Source organism: Sus scrofa, chromosome 5 (genome assembly GCF_000003025.6).
Source record: "Sus scrofa isolate TJ Tabasco breed Duroc chromosome 5, Sscrofa11.1, whole genome shotgun sequence".
NCBI classification, from domain to species: domain Eukaryota; kingdom Metazoa; phylum Chordata; class Mammalia; order Artiodactyla; family Suidae; genus Sus; species Sus scrofa.
In genome coordinates this window covers 41823241-41837229 of record NC_010447.5, presented here as the reverse complement: position 1 = coordinate 41837229, position 13989 = coordinate 41823241, and the positions used below count along the sequence as shown (strand labels likewise).

Genomic DNA, 13989 nt, shown 5'->3' with positions numbered 1-13989 from the left:
CCACAACCACTCCAGCATTGTTATTTGTGGACTTATTGATGATGGCTGGTGGGAGGTGGTATCTCATGGTTGTTTTGATTTGCATTTCTCTTATAATCAGCGATGTTGAGCATTTTTTCATGTGTTTGCTGGCCATCTGTATATCTTCCTTGGAGAACAGTCTATTCAGGTCTTTTGCCCACTTTTCCATTGGTTGATTGGCTTTTTTGCTGTTGAGTTGTGTAAGTTGCTTATATTTTCTAGAGATTAAGCCCTTGTCCGTTGCATCATTTGAAACTATAAAATTGGCATTTTTTTAAGGATTGGTAAGAGATTATCAAACAAGGAATAAGGACGGTAAGTGTACTCTGGGTGAAAGAGGTGGTACCCATGTGATACAAGGAGGATTTCATTTTAAAGAGTAAAGACAAAGGGAAGAGGAGTGAGGTTAATGATGGGGAGGTGATGCATTAAATCTGTGGGGAGGGAGGGCTTTTTGAGGGAGCAGGGTGCCACCCCCTTTTTATCCTTTTTCAGTCCTTAATGTCCTGTCATGGCTGCCAGTAAGAGTGCCATTTACTATGCTAATGTAGTCAAATCAGCGTATAATGAAGCTCCATGTCTGTCGAAGGTCAGATTCCTCACCTTCTTGGTCCCAGCAGATTCTGTCTGGTTTTTGTTTGTCGCTTCCTCCCTTATCTCTGGACCCTTTAGCTTAAAGATTTATGTTAACTCCTGCTAAAAATGGGGGTTGGTGGGTTTTGAGCAAAGACCTGGCATAGCTCTGGCAACGTTAAGAAAACCAGACTTTAATGATGTATTTTGTATAAGTCCCCATCAGAGTACTTTCACATTATTTTGTAATTTTATTTACATGCTAGGAGAATGGTGCCTTCAGGGGCAGTGACTGGTGTTAACTTCCCTAGTGCTTGGTATATTGCAGGTAGCTGATACTTGCTGAATGAAGGAAGGTGTGCAAGGCCATGCTGGGGCTCCCGAATAAGGCGTAGTGTGAGCATTGGTAAGAGACGAGGCTGGATGTACATGAGTTTGGGACTAGACTCTTTATGCCACAGGCTTTTAATACCATGCTAGAGTTTGGATTTACCCTATAAGGAGTTGTAATGCCATTGAAGGTTTCTGAGAGGGTAGCAATCAGATCTATAAATTTTTTTTTTTTTTTTTTTTTTTGTCTTTTTGCCTTTTCTAGGGCCACACCCACGGCATATGGAGGTTCCCAGGCTAGGTGTCGAATAGGAGCCATAGCTGCTGGCCTACGCCAGAGCCACAGCAACATGGGATCCGAGCCTCATCTGCAACCTATATATACCACGGCTCACGGCAATCCTGGATCCTTAACCCACTGAGCAAGGCCAGGGATCGAACCTGCAACCTCATGGTTCGTAGTCGGATTCGTTAACCACTGAGCCATGACAGGAACTCCCAGATCTATAATTTAGAAAGGAACCATTATAAGCAGTATAGAAGATAGGCTGGAGGAGGGAAGAGGCTGACATTGGTCAGGAGACTGTTTTTAAGATTTGAAGGCCAAGTGGGGTGTATGATGTGCAAACACTGGTAGTACATGAGACAATCCAAATATTGGGAGAAAATATTGGAAGTTCTGCTTTGTTTGACAAATAAGCCTTGCTAACACCTATTATTTATGTTGAAAAACCATCGTTTTGTATGCTAATGGTGACTTCCTGGTCTGAATGTCATACTGTCACATCCCATGTGGTAGGGAAGTCTGAAAAAGAGATTGGCAATTTCATGACTCAGAGGGATGGCAAGAATTTTCTGCCCTTTCCTTTGAGCATTTTACTAAACTTTGTAATTTATAAATCCTTGGTTTAGTGGACTTACTTATCCTTGGTTTAGGTTGCTTAGCTTTAACTAAACTCTTATATAATGATATATGGTAGTCAAATTCAAATACTCTTTTTAAAAAAGAAAACCAGGAGTTCCCATCGTGGCGCAGTGGTTAACGAATCCAAATAGGAACCATGAGGTTGCGGCTTCGATCCCTAGCCTTGCTCAGTGGGTTGATGATCTGGCGTTGCCGTGGCCTGTGGTATAGGTCGCAGACATGGCTTGAATCCCACGTTGCTGTGGCTCTGGCATAGGCTGGTGGCTACAGCTCCGATTCGACCCCTAGCGTGAGAACCTCCATATGTCTTGGGAGCGGCCCAAGAAATGCAAAAAGACAAAAAGAAAAAAAAAAAGAAAACCACAGTTTGAAGACAAGCATAACAGTTCAAGACACATGAATTAAATAGTAGAACTTATACTTCTAGTAACTCTGAGTCATATTGTGATATAAAAATAATGACTCTAACCAGATAGGATAAGAAGGTGACCAAAAAAAAAAAAAAAAAAATCAGCACTACCATTAAGATTCTTTGACATCTGAATTTACATCTACTCTTAGGTATAAATTTTCACTTAAGTTTTATCATGCCTTCAGATATTATTGACTAATGCTATGAGGCCATATTTAAAACTGCTTTTCATGTTATCTCTGTATCATTTCATAAAAAGTTCTATTTTTCAACAAAGCAAAGCAAAACAAAACGACAACAACCAAGGGAGTTCCTCGGTGGCTCAGTAGGTTAAGGATCTAGTGTGTCCAGTGGCTCCAGTCACTTCTGTGATGCAAGTTAAATTCTTGGTCCAGGAACTTCTGTATGCCATGAGTGTGGCCAAAAAAAAAAAAAAAAAGTTCTATTTATGTGTATTTTCGAATATTAGCACAATAGTACATGTGACAAACTTTATTTATTTATTTATTTATTGTCTTTTTGCCTTTTCTAGGGCCTATCCCGTGGCATATGGAGGTTCCCAGGCTAGGGGTCCAATCAGAGCTGTAGCCACCGGCCTACGCCAGAGCCACAGCAACACAGGATCCGAGCCACATCTACGACCTACACCACAGCTCACGGCAACGCCGGATCCTTAACCCACTGAGCAAGGCCAGGGATCGAACCTGCAACCTCATGGTTCGTAGTCGGATTTGTTAGCCACTGAGCCACGACCAGAACTCCCACATGTGACAAAATTTATAAATATAAATTCCTAGAAGTTTTAATGGGTTGTATGAAGAAAAAAATCTGAGATGATTGATTTAGAGGAAGATGCTGAAAAACTAATGGAAAGAGGTGTTGGTCATATAAGGATCTAGTTAGATTCTACTAGGTATTATAGAGTATGTGAGTGTTTTTAAATATGTGATATAATGATAATGGTAATCTTGTGAAGTAGTTATTGCCGTTTTATAGATGGCAAAACTGAGGCTCAGAGAAGTTCAGTACATCGACCAGGATCACAATGAACTGTATTCAGTATTTCAGCCTATGTCTCTTACTTTAAAACCCACACTATTTCCACATATTGCTTCTGTTGAATAACTGGGTGTTTGAAAATGGGTATTAGCTGAGATGAAGAATATAAATAATTCACTTTCTCCACTATATTACTAGTGAATTTTTAATGAAATTATATTTATTGTAACCCTACCTATCCTATTAACCCTACTTATTAGATAAGACATCTAATCCATACATGATGTATGTTATTTGTTTCTGTGTTCGGGGGTCTGTAACTTATTCATTTTGTTCAAAGTTAATATTCATTCTTCTAAGTTTGTGTTTGTTAATAGAATATTCAGTTAGGAAAATTTACCCTTGGGAAGTAATCATATTTTGAATCAGGATCGTGTGGGGAAAAGTATAATAACTGTTCAAGCAGTTAAAATTGGTATAAATTGAAATTTGCTGTTTTTTTTTCCTTTTTCAGATAAAAGTTTTCATGGGTCCTGGAGATTCATGTATCTCCAGACTTAAACAGAAGCTTTTAAAAGATTTCCTCAGGAGTTCCCGTCGTGGCGCAGTGGTTAACGAATCCGACTAGGAACCATGAGGTTGCGGGTTCGGTCCCTGCCCTTGCTCAGTGGGTTAAGGATCCGGCGTTGCCGTGAGCTGTGGTGTAGGTTGCAGACGCGGCTCGGATCCCGCGTTGCTGTGGCTCTGGCGTAGGCCGGTGGCTACAGCTCCGATTCAACCCCTAGCCTGGGAACCTCCATATGCCGCGGGAGCGGCCCAAGAAATAGCAACAATAACAACAACAACAACAACAAAAAAGATTTCCTCAGTCTTAGCAGTTAATAAGATGAAGAAAAATGCTGTGTTTAGAGGTTTTTTACTTGATGAATTTAATAGTAATAATTTCTTTTATTCATCTGTTTTTCTTTTTTTTTCTTTTTTTTGTCTTTTTGCCATTTCATGGGCTGCTCCTGCGGCATATGGAGGTTCCCAGGCTAGGGATCGAATCGGAGCTGTAGCTGCCAGCCTACGCCAGAGCCACAGCAACGCAGGATCCGAGCCGAGTCTGCAACCTACACCAGAGCGCACGGCAACGCCGGATCCTTAACCCACTGAGCAAGGGCAGGGATCGAACCCGCAACCTCATGGTTCCTAGTCGGATTCGTCAACCACTGCGCCACGACGGGAACTCCTCTTTTTTTTTTTAAAGGCCTGCACCCTCGGCATATGGAGGTTCCCAGCCTAGGGGTTGAGTTGGAGCTTTAGCTGCTGGCCTACACCATAGCCACAGCAATGCCAGATCTGAGCTGAGTCTGCCACCTACATCTCAGCTCATTGCAATGGCGTATCCTTAACCCACTGAGCAAGGCGAGGGATTGAACCTGTGTCCTCACGGATACTAGTCAGATTCGTTTCTGCTGAGCTATTCATCTGTTTTTCTGATTCCTTTTATGTCTTTTTGCCAGGTAGTTTACTTACCTGCTGTGAATTTATACAACTAGCAGAGTGGAATTTGAATCTATGTATTTGCACAGTGCACTGTGAGATGCTATGAAGGAAACAGAAGCCTTCCTGGGGCAATTTCAAGAATGTTGTGCATTTTTAAAATGGAAGTATCTGCTTCTCTTGCTCTTAGTTTTTGTCCTTTGCCCTGTAACTATTATCCTTCCTTTTGGCTTTTTAAAGGTTTTCACTGTGACTTTTTTAGTGATGGATTTGGTTTGGTTTCTGCGTTCTCAGCGAGTGTCAAATACTGTGCACATGCAAAACTTTTAAGTGCTCAGTAATTAATAGCTGTTATTACATTCTTTTCTCCTATATTTCTCCTCTCTCACTTTTTTGGTTCCAGGCAATTAATTTTCTTTATAATTTGCTGATATATTCTCTCCAGGGTTTGCTTGCCTTTTATTTTATTTTTAAAAAACGTTTTTATTAAAGTTGATTTACAATGTTCTGTCAATTTCTACTGTACAGCAAAGTGACCCAGTTATACATATATATACATTCTTTTTCTCACATTATCCTCCATCATGTTCTGTAACAAATGATTAGATGTAATTCCCTTTATGTACAGCAGGATTTCAGGCTTATTGCTTACTTTTTAAATCAATGCCGTTGAAATCCTACCATGTGCTAACATTTGCCTTCTTTTTGATCTTTGAGGAAGCCACTATATACTTTTATTTAAAACGAAACTTAATTTTTGTCCAGATATTTCTAAAAATAGACGAGAGACTGGAAGCAGTTTATAAATGCAAATATGCTTGGGACTCTACATACCTCCCCCTTTCCACCCATTGTTTTGTTTTTTTTTTAAATTTTTTTATTATAGTTGATTCACAATGTTCTGTCAATTTCTGCTATACAGAAATGTGTATGTATTCTTTTTCTCACATTTTCCTCCATAACTTTCCATCACAGCAGGATTTCATTGCTTATCCATTCCAGATGCAATAGTTTGCATCTATTAACTCCAAACTCCCAGTCCATCCCTCTACCCTCCCCCTCTCCCTTGGGAACCACAAGTCTGTTCTCCATGTCCATGAGTTTGTTTCATTTCTGTAGATAGGTACATTTGTGCCATATATTAGATTCCACATATAAGTGATATCATATAGTATTTGTCTTTCTCTTTCTTACTTATTTTACTTGGTACGAGAATCTCTAGTTCCATCCGTGTTGCTGCAAATGGCATTACTTTGTTCTTTTTTATGGCTTAGTAGTATTCCATTGTGTATATGTACATCTTCTTAATCCCTTCATCTGTTGATGGACATTTAGGTTGTTTCCATGTCTCGGCTATTATGAATAGTGTTGCAATGACATGGGGGTGCATATGTCTAGGAGTGGTATTGTTGGATTATATGGTAGTTCTATGTTTAGTTTTTCGAGGTACCTCCATACTGTTTTCCATAGTGGTTGTACCAATTTACATTCCCACCAACAATATAGGAGGGTTCCCTTTTCTCCACACCCTCTCCAGCATTTGTTATTTGTAGACTTAATAATGATAACCATTCTGACTAGTGTGTTGTGGTACCTCATTGTAGTTTTGATTTATATTTCTTTAATAATTAGTGATGTTGAGCATTTTTTCATGTGCAAAAAAATTAAGAACCTATGAATAAACCTGACCAAGGGGGTGAAAGACTTATATGCTGAGAACTGTAAAACATTAATGAAGGAAATTAAAGAGGCTTCAAAGAAATGGAAAGCTACTCCATGCTCCTGGATTGGAAGAATTAATATTATTAAAATGGCTATACTACCCAAAGCAATCTATAGCTTTTTTTTTTTTTTTTTTTTTTTCCCCCCCAGAGCAGGCAATTTTTATTCCTTTTAGACAAGAAAACAATATATTTGTGAAGAATTGACAGGACAAAGAGGTTTAGGCCCTGGGCAGTAATTAGTAAAGAACTAACAAGGTTTGATTATACAGACTTCTTGGTCCTAAGTTCTCTGTTTCTGGTGATGTGAATATCTTTTACCTTCCTGGCACAGAGAGGAGAATTATTTATTTATTTATTGATTTATTTATTCATTCCTGCTGTACAGCATGGGGATCAAGTTATCCTTACATGTATACATTTTTTCCCCCACCCTTTGTTCTGTTGCAATATGAGTATCTAAACATAGTTCTCAATGCTACTCAGCAGGATCTCCTTGTAAATCTATTCTAAGTTGTATCTGATAACCCCAAGCTCCCGATCCCTCCCACTCCCTCCCTCTCCCGCAATCTACAGTTTTAATGCAATCCATATCAATTACCCATGACATTTTTCACAGAACTGGAAAAAATGATCCAAAAATTTATATGAAACCGTAAAAGACCGGGAATTGCCAAAGCAATCCGGAGGGGAAAAAAAAAAAAAAAAAAAAAAAGACTAAGCGGGAGGCATAACTCTTCCAGACTTAAGACCATATTACAAAGGTACAGTAAACAAGATAGTGTGGTGCTGGTACAGAAACAGACATATAGATGAGTGGATGAGAATAGAGAACCCCAAAATAAACCCAGACACCTGTGGTCAATTAATTTTTGAAAAAGGCAGCAAGAATATAAAATGGGGGAGTTCCCACCATGGCACAGTGGTTAATGAATCCGACTAAGAACCATGAGGTTGTGGGTTCGATCCCTGACCTTGCTCAGTGGGTTAACGATCTGGCGTGGCCGTGAGCTGTGGTGAAGGTTGAAGACTCGGCTTGGATCCCGTGTTGCTGTGGCTCTGGAGTAGGCTACAGCTCCGATTCGACCCCTAGCTTGGGAATCTCCATATGCCACGGGAGCGGCCAAAGAAATGGCAAAAAGACAAAAAAAAAAAAAAAAAATATATATATATATATGTATATGTATAAAATGGGGAAAAGACAGTCTTCAGCAAGTGGTGTTGGGAAAACTGGGCAGCTTTATGCAAATCAGTGAAACTAGAAACACCATGCACAGAAATAAACTCAAAATGGCTTAAAGATTTAAAGATTTAGGAGTTCCTGTTGTGGCACAGTGGTTAACGAATCTGACTAGGAACCATGAGGTTGCAGGTTCAATCCCTGGCCTTGCTCAGTGGGTTAAGGATCTGGCATTGCCGTGAGCTGTGGTGTAGGTTGCAGATGCGGCTCAGATCCCGTGTTGCTATGGCTCTGGTGTAGGCCAGCAGCTACAGCTCCGATTGGACCCCTAACCTGGGAACCTCCATATGCTGTGGGAGCGGCCCCAGAAAAGGCAAAAAAAGACCAAAAAAAAAAAAAAGATTTAAATATTTAAGATACCATAAAACTCCTAGAACAGAACCTGGGCAAAACATTCTTTTACATCACCCATACAAATGCTTTCTTTCTTTCTTTCTTTTTTTTCCTTTTCTTATTTTTTGCTTTATAGGGCTGTACCTGTAGCATATGGAAGTTCCCAAGCTAAGGGTCAAATCACAGCTACAGTTGTCAGCCTACACCACAGCCACAGCAATGTGAGATCCAAGCCATGTCTGCAACCTATACCACAGCTCATGGCAACACCGGATTCTTAACCCACTGGAGCAAGGCCAGGAATCAAACCCCATCCTCATGGATCCTAGTCTGGTTCGTTAACCACTCAGCCATGAAGGGAACTCCCACAAATGCTTTTAGATCATTCTCCCAAGGCAGTAGAAATAAAAGCAAAAATAAACCAATGGGACCTAATCAAACTTACAAGTTTTGCACAGCAAAAGAAATCATAAAAAATACAAAAAAGACAACCTATGGAATGGGAGAAAATAGTTGCAAATGTTGCAACTGATGAGGGCTTAATTTCTAAAATATACCAACAAGTCATACAACTCAACAGCAAAAAAGCAAACAACCCAATTGAAAAATGTGCAGAAGACCTGATTAGACATTTCTCCAAAGACATATGCCCACTATTTTAAGAAAGTAGAACCAGGGTGATAGTAAGGGATAGTCATTTAGTTAAAATAGAATGTATTAATCTCCATTTTGTACTGGGGAGAACTAGGCTTCAGAGAATATAAATAACAGGCTTTTCAAGATAGTACCCTTGGTAACTGACAAAGAGGGGATTGATCTCTGACTCTGGGACCATCGCTCTACTTTTTCTTGAAAAAGATAACCTATATATAAAAAAGCCTTAGCTTGGTGTCTGTCACATATTAGATTCTTTTTTTTTCTTAATGTAGTTAACTTTTAAAAATTGAAATATAGTTGATATAGATTCTTAATAAATGTAAATTCCCTTCTCTCCCTTGCTCTTTCTCTTTTTCTGAACTTTTCTGCCTCTCAATGAAACAATTAATTTAAAAAGATGCAAAGGGCGTAGCTGCTGTTGTTTCCTCTCTGGGAGAAGGGACAACTTAAACTAAATGTCCTACTTAACCCTATGGCGCTTTATCCCTTTTTGGCTAGCCATGAGGGGACCATTTACAGAGAGCTTTTCTATTTTGAATGTACATGGCAGCCAACTGAGCGCTGCAGAAAGCTAGAGCCAATGTGACATCTTAGGAACAAGGGTTCCTGTTAAAGGTTTGTTTGAAGAATTTTTTTTTTTTTTTTTTAAACAAGTGAGCATTTCTAGAGCTTAGCTTTGCATAAGGCATGGAAGCTCCTGATAAGTGAAAGCTGTAAGGTGGGGTGGTGAGGGGTAGGTTTCCAACAAGTTTTGCACAGTAAATAAATCCAGAGATGTATTAAGTAGTTGTGAATCTCATCAGGGCCCTTGAGCATATACGAATGATTGGTGGGGTGCCGTTCACCTATACCAAGTTGTGAATGCCCCTTCATGCCTCCTACCCCCACCCCAGTTATGTAGCACAGTAGCCTTGAGTCAAACAGATGGGTAAATTCTAAGAAGAGTTCATTTTCTACTTGTATGGGTCTTCAGAATTCTAAAATTCCATCTATATGTTATATTTTACCATTTAAAAAATATTTGCAAATTGATGGCTCTTCTGGAAATGAAGTTTCTCCTAAAGGAGACAAGCTTTGGGAGGTAGAAGGCATCTGAAGGTTAGACTCCAGCAGGGGAGGGGGCTCCTGCCTGGTTCCTGCCTGGTAACTGAGGAAAAAATTTCTTGGCTTAGGGAATGGCCTGCCTTTCTGCTTCTTGAACACTAGGAGTCAACATTTGCTCTAGTCATATGAATCCTGCTGCTACTAGGTGGCAAGACAGAGGCAAAAATTCTAGGCAGATTTATAAGATTCAGAAGCCTGGTCTGCCATACCTCAGGGGTGGGAGGTAGGGTGTAACAAGTCAGGGTGCCACAGGGAAAGAACTCATGCTCTAGAGTTTATTTCTCTACTACTATTTCAGTTCTACCGCTTGTGATTGTGTTTCTGGTGATAGAATTTAGAATGTGTCATCTCAAAGGCATGCATCACAAAACATTAGCTTTTAGAAACTTTGCAAACTTACCATCAGGTTGGTAAGGCATTGTTATCCTTATCTTATGGATGCACAAATAGATGTCTTTAGAAGTGGGCTTTTATAAGAAGTCACAGCGAGTCATTGGCTGGTTTTGCTCTTTGAATTCCAGTGCTATGCCATTTAAGCTATTATTTTATTTTATTTTATGTTATGTTATGTTATTATTTTATTTTATTTTATTTTATTTTTTTGGCCTTGCCCATGCATGTGGAAATTCCAGGGTCAAGGATCAAACCTGCATCACAGCAATAACCTGAGCCACAGCAGTGACAACACCAGGTTCTTAACCTGCTGAGCCACCAGGAAACCCCAAACTATTCTTTTAAGTTAAGTCTATCTGTGGGAAAAAAAAAACAGATACTGGAAGATGTCTAGATTCTATCTTCTGGTTTTTCATAGTCCTGATTGTAGGCTCTATACACTCAAAACCAGGCGGGTCAACAGGTGGTGATGACCAAACTTGCTAGACATGACTATTAGAAAATGACCTTCCTTAGATTGCTACTTAAAATGCAAAACTATAAAGTAATAGCAGCTACCACATTGTGATACAGAATTGTGAAGATTAAAGGAGAAGTCTGTATGTGTACCTGGTGTATAACCTAGCACAATACCTGAAATTAATAAAATGTTTTTCCCTTGGGAGTTCTCATCGTGGCTCAACAGTAACAAACCCGACTAGAATCCATGAGGATGTGAGTTCGATCCCTGGCCTTGTTCACTGGGTTAAGGATCCGGCATTGCCATGAGCTGTGGTGTAGCTTGCAGTTGTGGCTTGAATCTGGCGTTTCTGTGGCTGTGGTATAGGCCGGCAGTTGCAGCTCCAATTCACCCCTAGCCCGAGGACCTCCGTATGCTGTGGGTGCAGCCCTAAAAAGACCAAAAAAATGTTTTCCCCTCTGTACCTGCCTCTCCCCTCATGTTTGTCTCTTGTTTGGGAAATATCTGAGCATATTAATGATTCATTGGAACCAACACGCTGAATGAAGTGGGAGGGAGAACTTTCTTCACAAGCGTCCAGCCTTTTAAATTGTCTTCCTTTTCTTTGTCACAGCAGTGGACTTTTAAAAAACAGTGTTACTGAGGAAGCTGAATACATAATTCTTTTCCACTTATTTTCAAAAGGAGATCAGTCCCTAACTGCTTTTGAGTAGTGGCTTTCAAGTTTTTTAACAATAGCCCATTGCAACACTCTATGTGCATGTGTGTTAAGTGTTTGAAATAAAACAATCTTTTCTCTGTGTTTATGTACTCCACTATTTTCTACGAGACCCACTAATGAGATGCAACCACAGTTTGAAAAATCTTCTGCCTTAGAGAAAAAGATAAGAAAACATTCTTTTGGCTTTTTTTCTCTCTTAACTGAAGACCTTCCATGTTGGCAAATCCAAGGTCACATTCAAAATGGGATTATACCTATTGGAACATGTAAGTTTGGATCCTAAACCCTGGTGTTTCCACTAGTACTTGGGGGGCCTTGACAGTTCCATCAGCTCAGCGCATGCTTAGTTGTGTCACAGCTATGATTAAAGGCAGTGAGAAGGGAAAGAAAATGCAGCGTAGGTGCTGTGAATCACAGCTAACATTTTTGCTAAGATTTTAATTACCCTGTGTTTCTTTCATGGGTAGATTTTAACCTTATTTCTTGCAGTTTTTGGATAAGTGGGCTTGTGTCAACTCACATCACCTAACCAATCTATATGAGACAGATTCGGAAATTCAGGTGTGAACTGTTGAATGAAACAGATCGCTGCCTCAGTTGCTAATGGAATAGGGCAGCAGTGTTGACTGATGCTTTCTTGTTCATAACTTGAGGTGTGTGATTAGCTTTCTAACAAGGTCACTTAGCTATAGAGGAAAGTAAAGCTTCACCCCGGGTCTGCCATAGTCCTAAAAACTTTGATACCAAAACCCTTCATAATGAAAAATGTTAATGTCAGGATTACCTTTGCTGTGGATTAAGTACTAACTAAAATACTAATTCCCTGGGAGATGCATCAAAGAGGATAGCACAAGAAAATATCATTCAACTATCATTGTTTAAAGGTGAATAGCCATTCTTCTTGACTTTGTACTTCAGATATTTAAGCTGCCTTTCACTTGGAGGAACATTGATACGATCTCCACAGATAATATATATTTTTCTCGGTGCAGCCAATGTGGAAGCCTGTGGTAAATGCCCATGTTTTAAGGTTTTTCATCTTTCCTGTTTTTGTTCTGAAAAGCCTGTGAAGTAGAGGGCATGTGCTTGTGTCATGTGTTAGTGGCAGCACTAACATCTGAGAAGCTTGTGTGGGAATTTAAATAAGAACTCTCTCCCGATTGCCTGCCCCCTTCTTTGCAGAGGCCATAATCCATGTGGGCAGAGTAATTGAATATTTTGGGTAAAGGCCCAAGCTGAAAAATGGCAGAGGAAGAGGCCTTCACATCATTTTTCCACTTGGGTTTAGAATGTAGCCATGTCAAGACTTTTGTCAGCGTTTGATAAAGTGATCCCATGAGGGAAAGTTTGCCAGCTATTTCACATAGCTAGTAACAGATGGTAATATTCTTTATTTTCCTTTCTGTCTTAAGTTTTTTTTTTTTTAAGGTGTTTTGTTTTGTTTTTTTCTTCTTTTTTTGGCTGCACCCCATGGCACATGGAAGTTCCTGGGCCAGGGATGGAATCTGCTCCACAGAGGCAAGCTGAGCCATAGCAATGACAATGCCAGATCCTTAACCTGCTGTGCCACAAGGAAACTCCTCTTTTAAAGTTTTTGCTAAGCATTTAAAGTTTTTACAGGTGACCCAATGGAACATGCTATGTAAATAAACAGTGAATTAGCCATAGTTTTTATGTTTGTTTGGTCTCATCCAGATGAAATTCATGATTCTTCAAAAAGATTTTTCAAAAAGGGACAGTGATGAGTAGGGCATTAGTATTATATAACCACTAGAAAAGCTTATTAATAACAAGCAGAATGGATAAAATGCATTGAGAGTTTCCTATGTGCTAGGCAGTGTTTAAAGTGTTTTACTGCTTTGATCTCATGAAATCTTCTCAAAACCCCAGCGAAGGTAGTACCATTATTACTTCAATTTTTGCAGGTGAGGAAACCAAACCACTAATAGTTTAGCTTAATATTTAGGGTCATAGTTTGATAAGTGGTGGAACAAGTATAATTGGATTTGATCCTTTTATATAGTACCTTCCTATGTAACAGATGTTAAACTAAGAGTTAATAGAAAATGGGTTCTGATTGTAGTTTTATCAATTTACGATCTGAACTTGTACAAGTCATTTCATCTCTTTTTGCCTATTTCCTCATCTCTAAATTGTGTGATAATATCTGTTATGCCTACAGCTCCACTTTGTGATAGAGATTAAAGCTTGAGGGTTGTAGTGGCCGTAGGGCAGAACACATTGTGGAACCAGAGGCAACAGAAATGAGAAAGTCAAGACAATAGAAAGTATAACCTTAAAAAGTTTTAAGCAGGAGTTCCCTGGTGACTCAGCGGGTTAAGGATCTGGTGTTGTCACTGCTATGGTTTGGGTCACTGCTGTGGTACAGGTTCAGTCCCTGGGGCTCAGGAGCTTCCTTTTGCTGCCAGCATGCTCGTACCAACACCCCCCTCCAAAAAAAAAAAAAAAACAAAAAAACACCAAAAACCAAAACCAAAACTGCAAATGTTGGTTTGATGAAAGAAAAGTAACTGCAAATATGTAAATTGTGGCTGAAGGCACTACCTTCATGGGGTGAGGGGGGAGTTGTGGTGGTGGCAGCAGAAGTAGAGCCC

General features: G+C 39.7%; 1 protein-coding gene across 1 annotated transcript in view; it reads left to right on the top strand.

The window, feature by feature from the left end:
* Positions 1–13989, top strand: part of FGD4 (FYVE, RhoGEF and PH domain containing 4) — a 195933-nt gene that overhangs the window by 41968 nt on the left and 139976 nt on the right. The window lies entirely within an intron of this gene.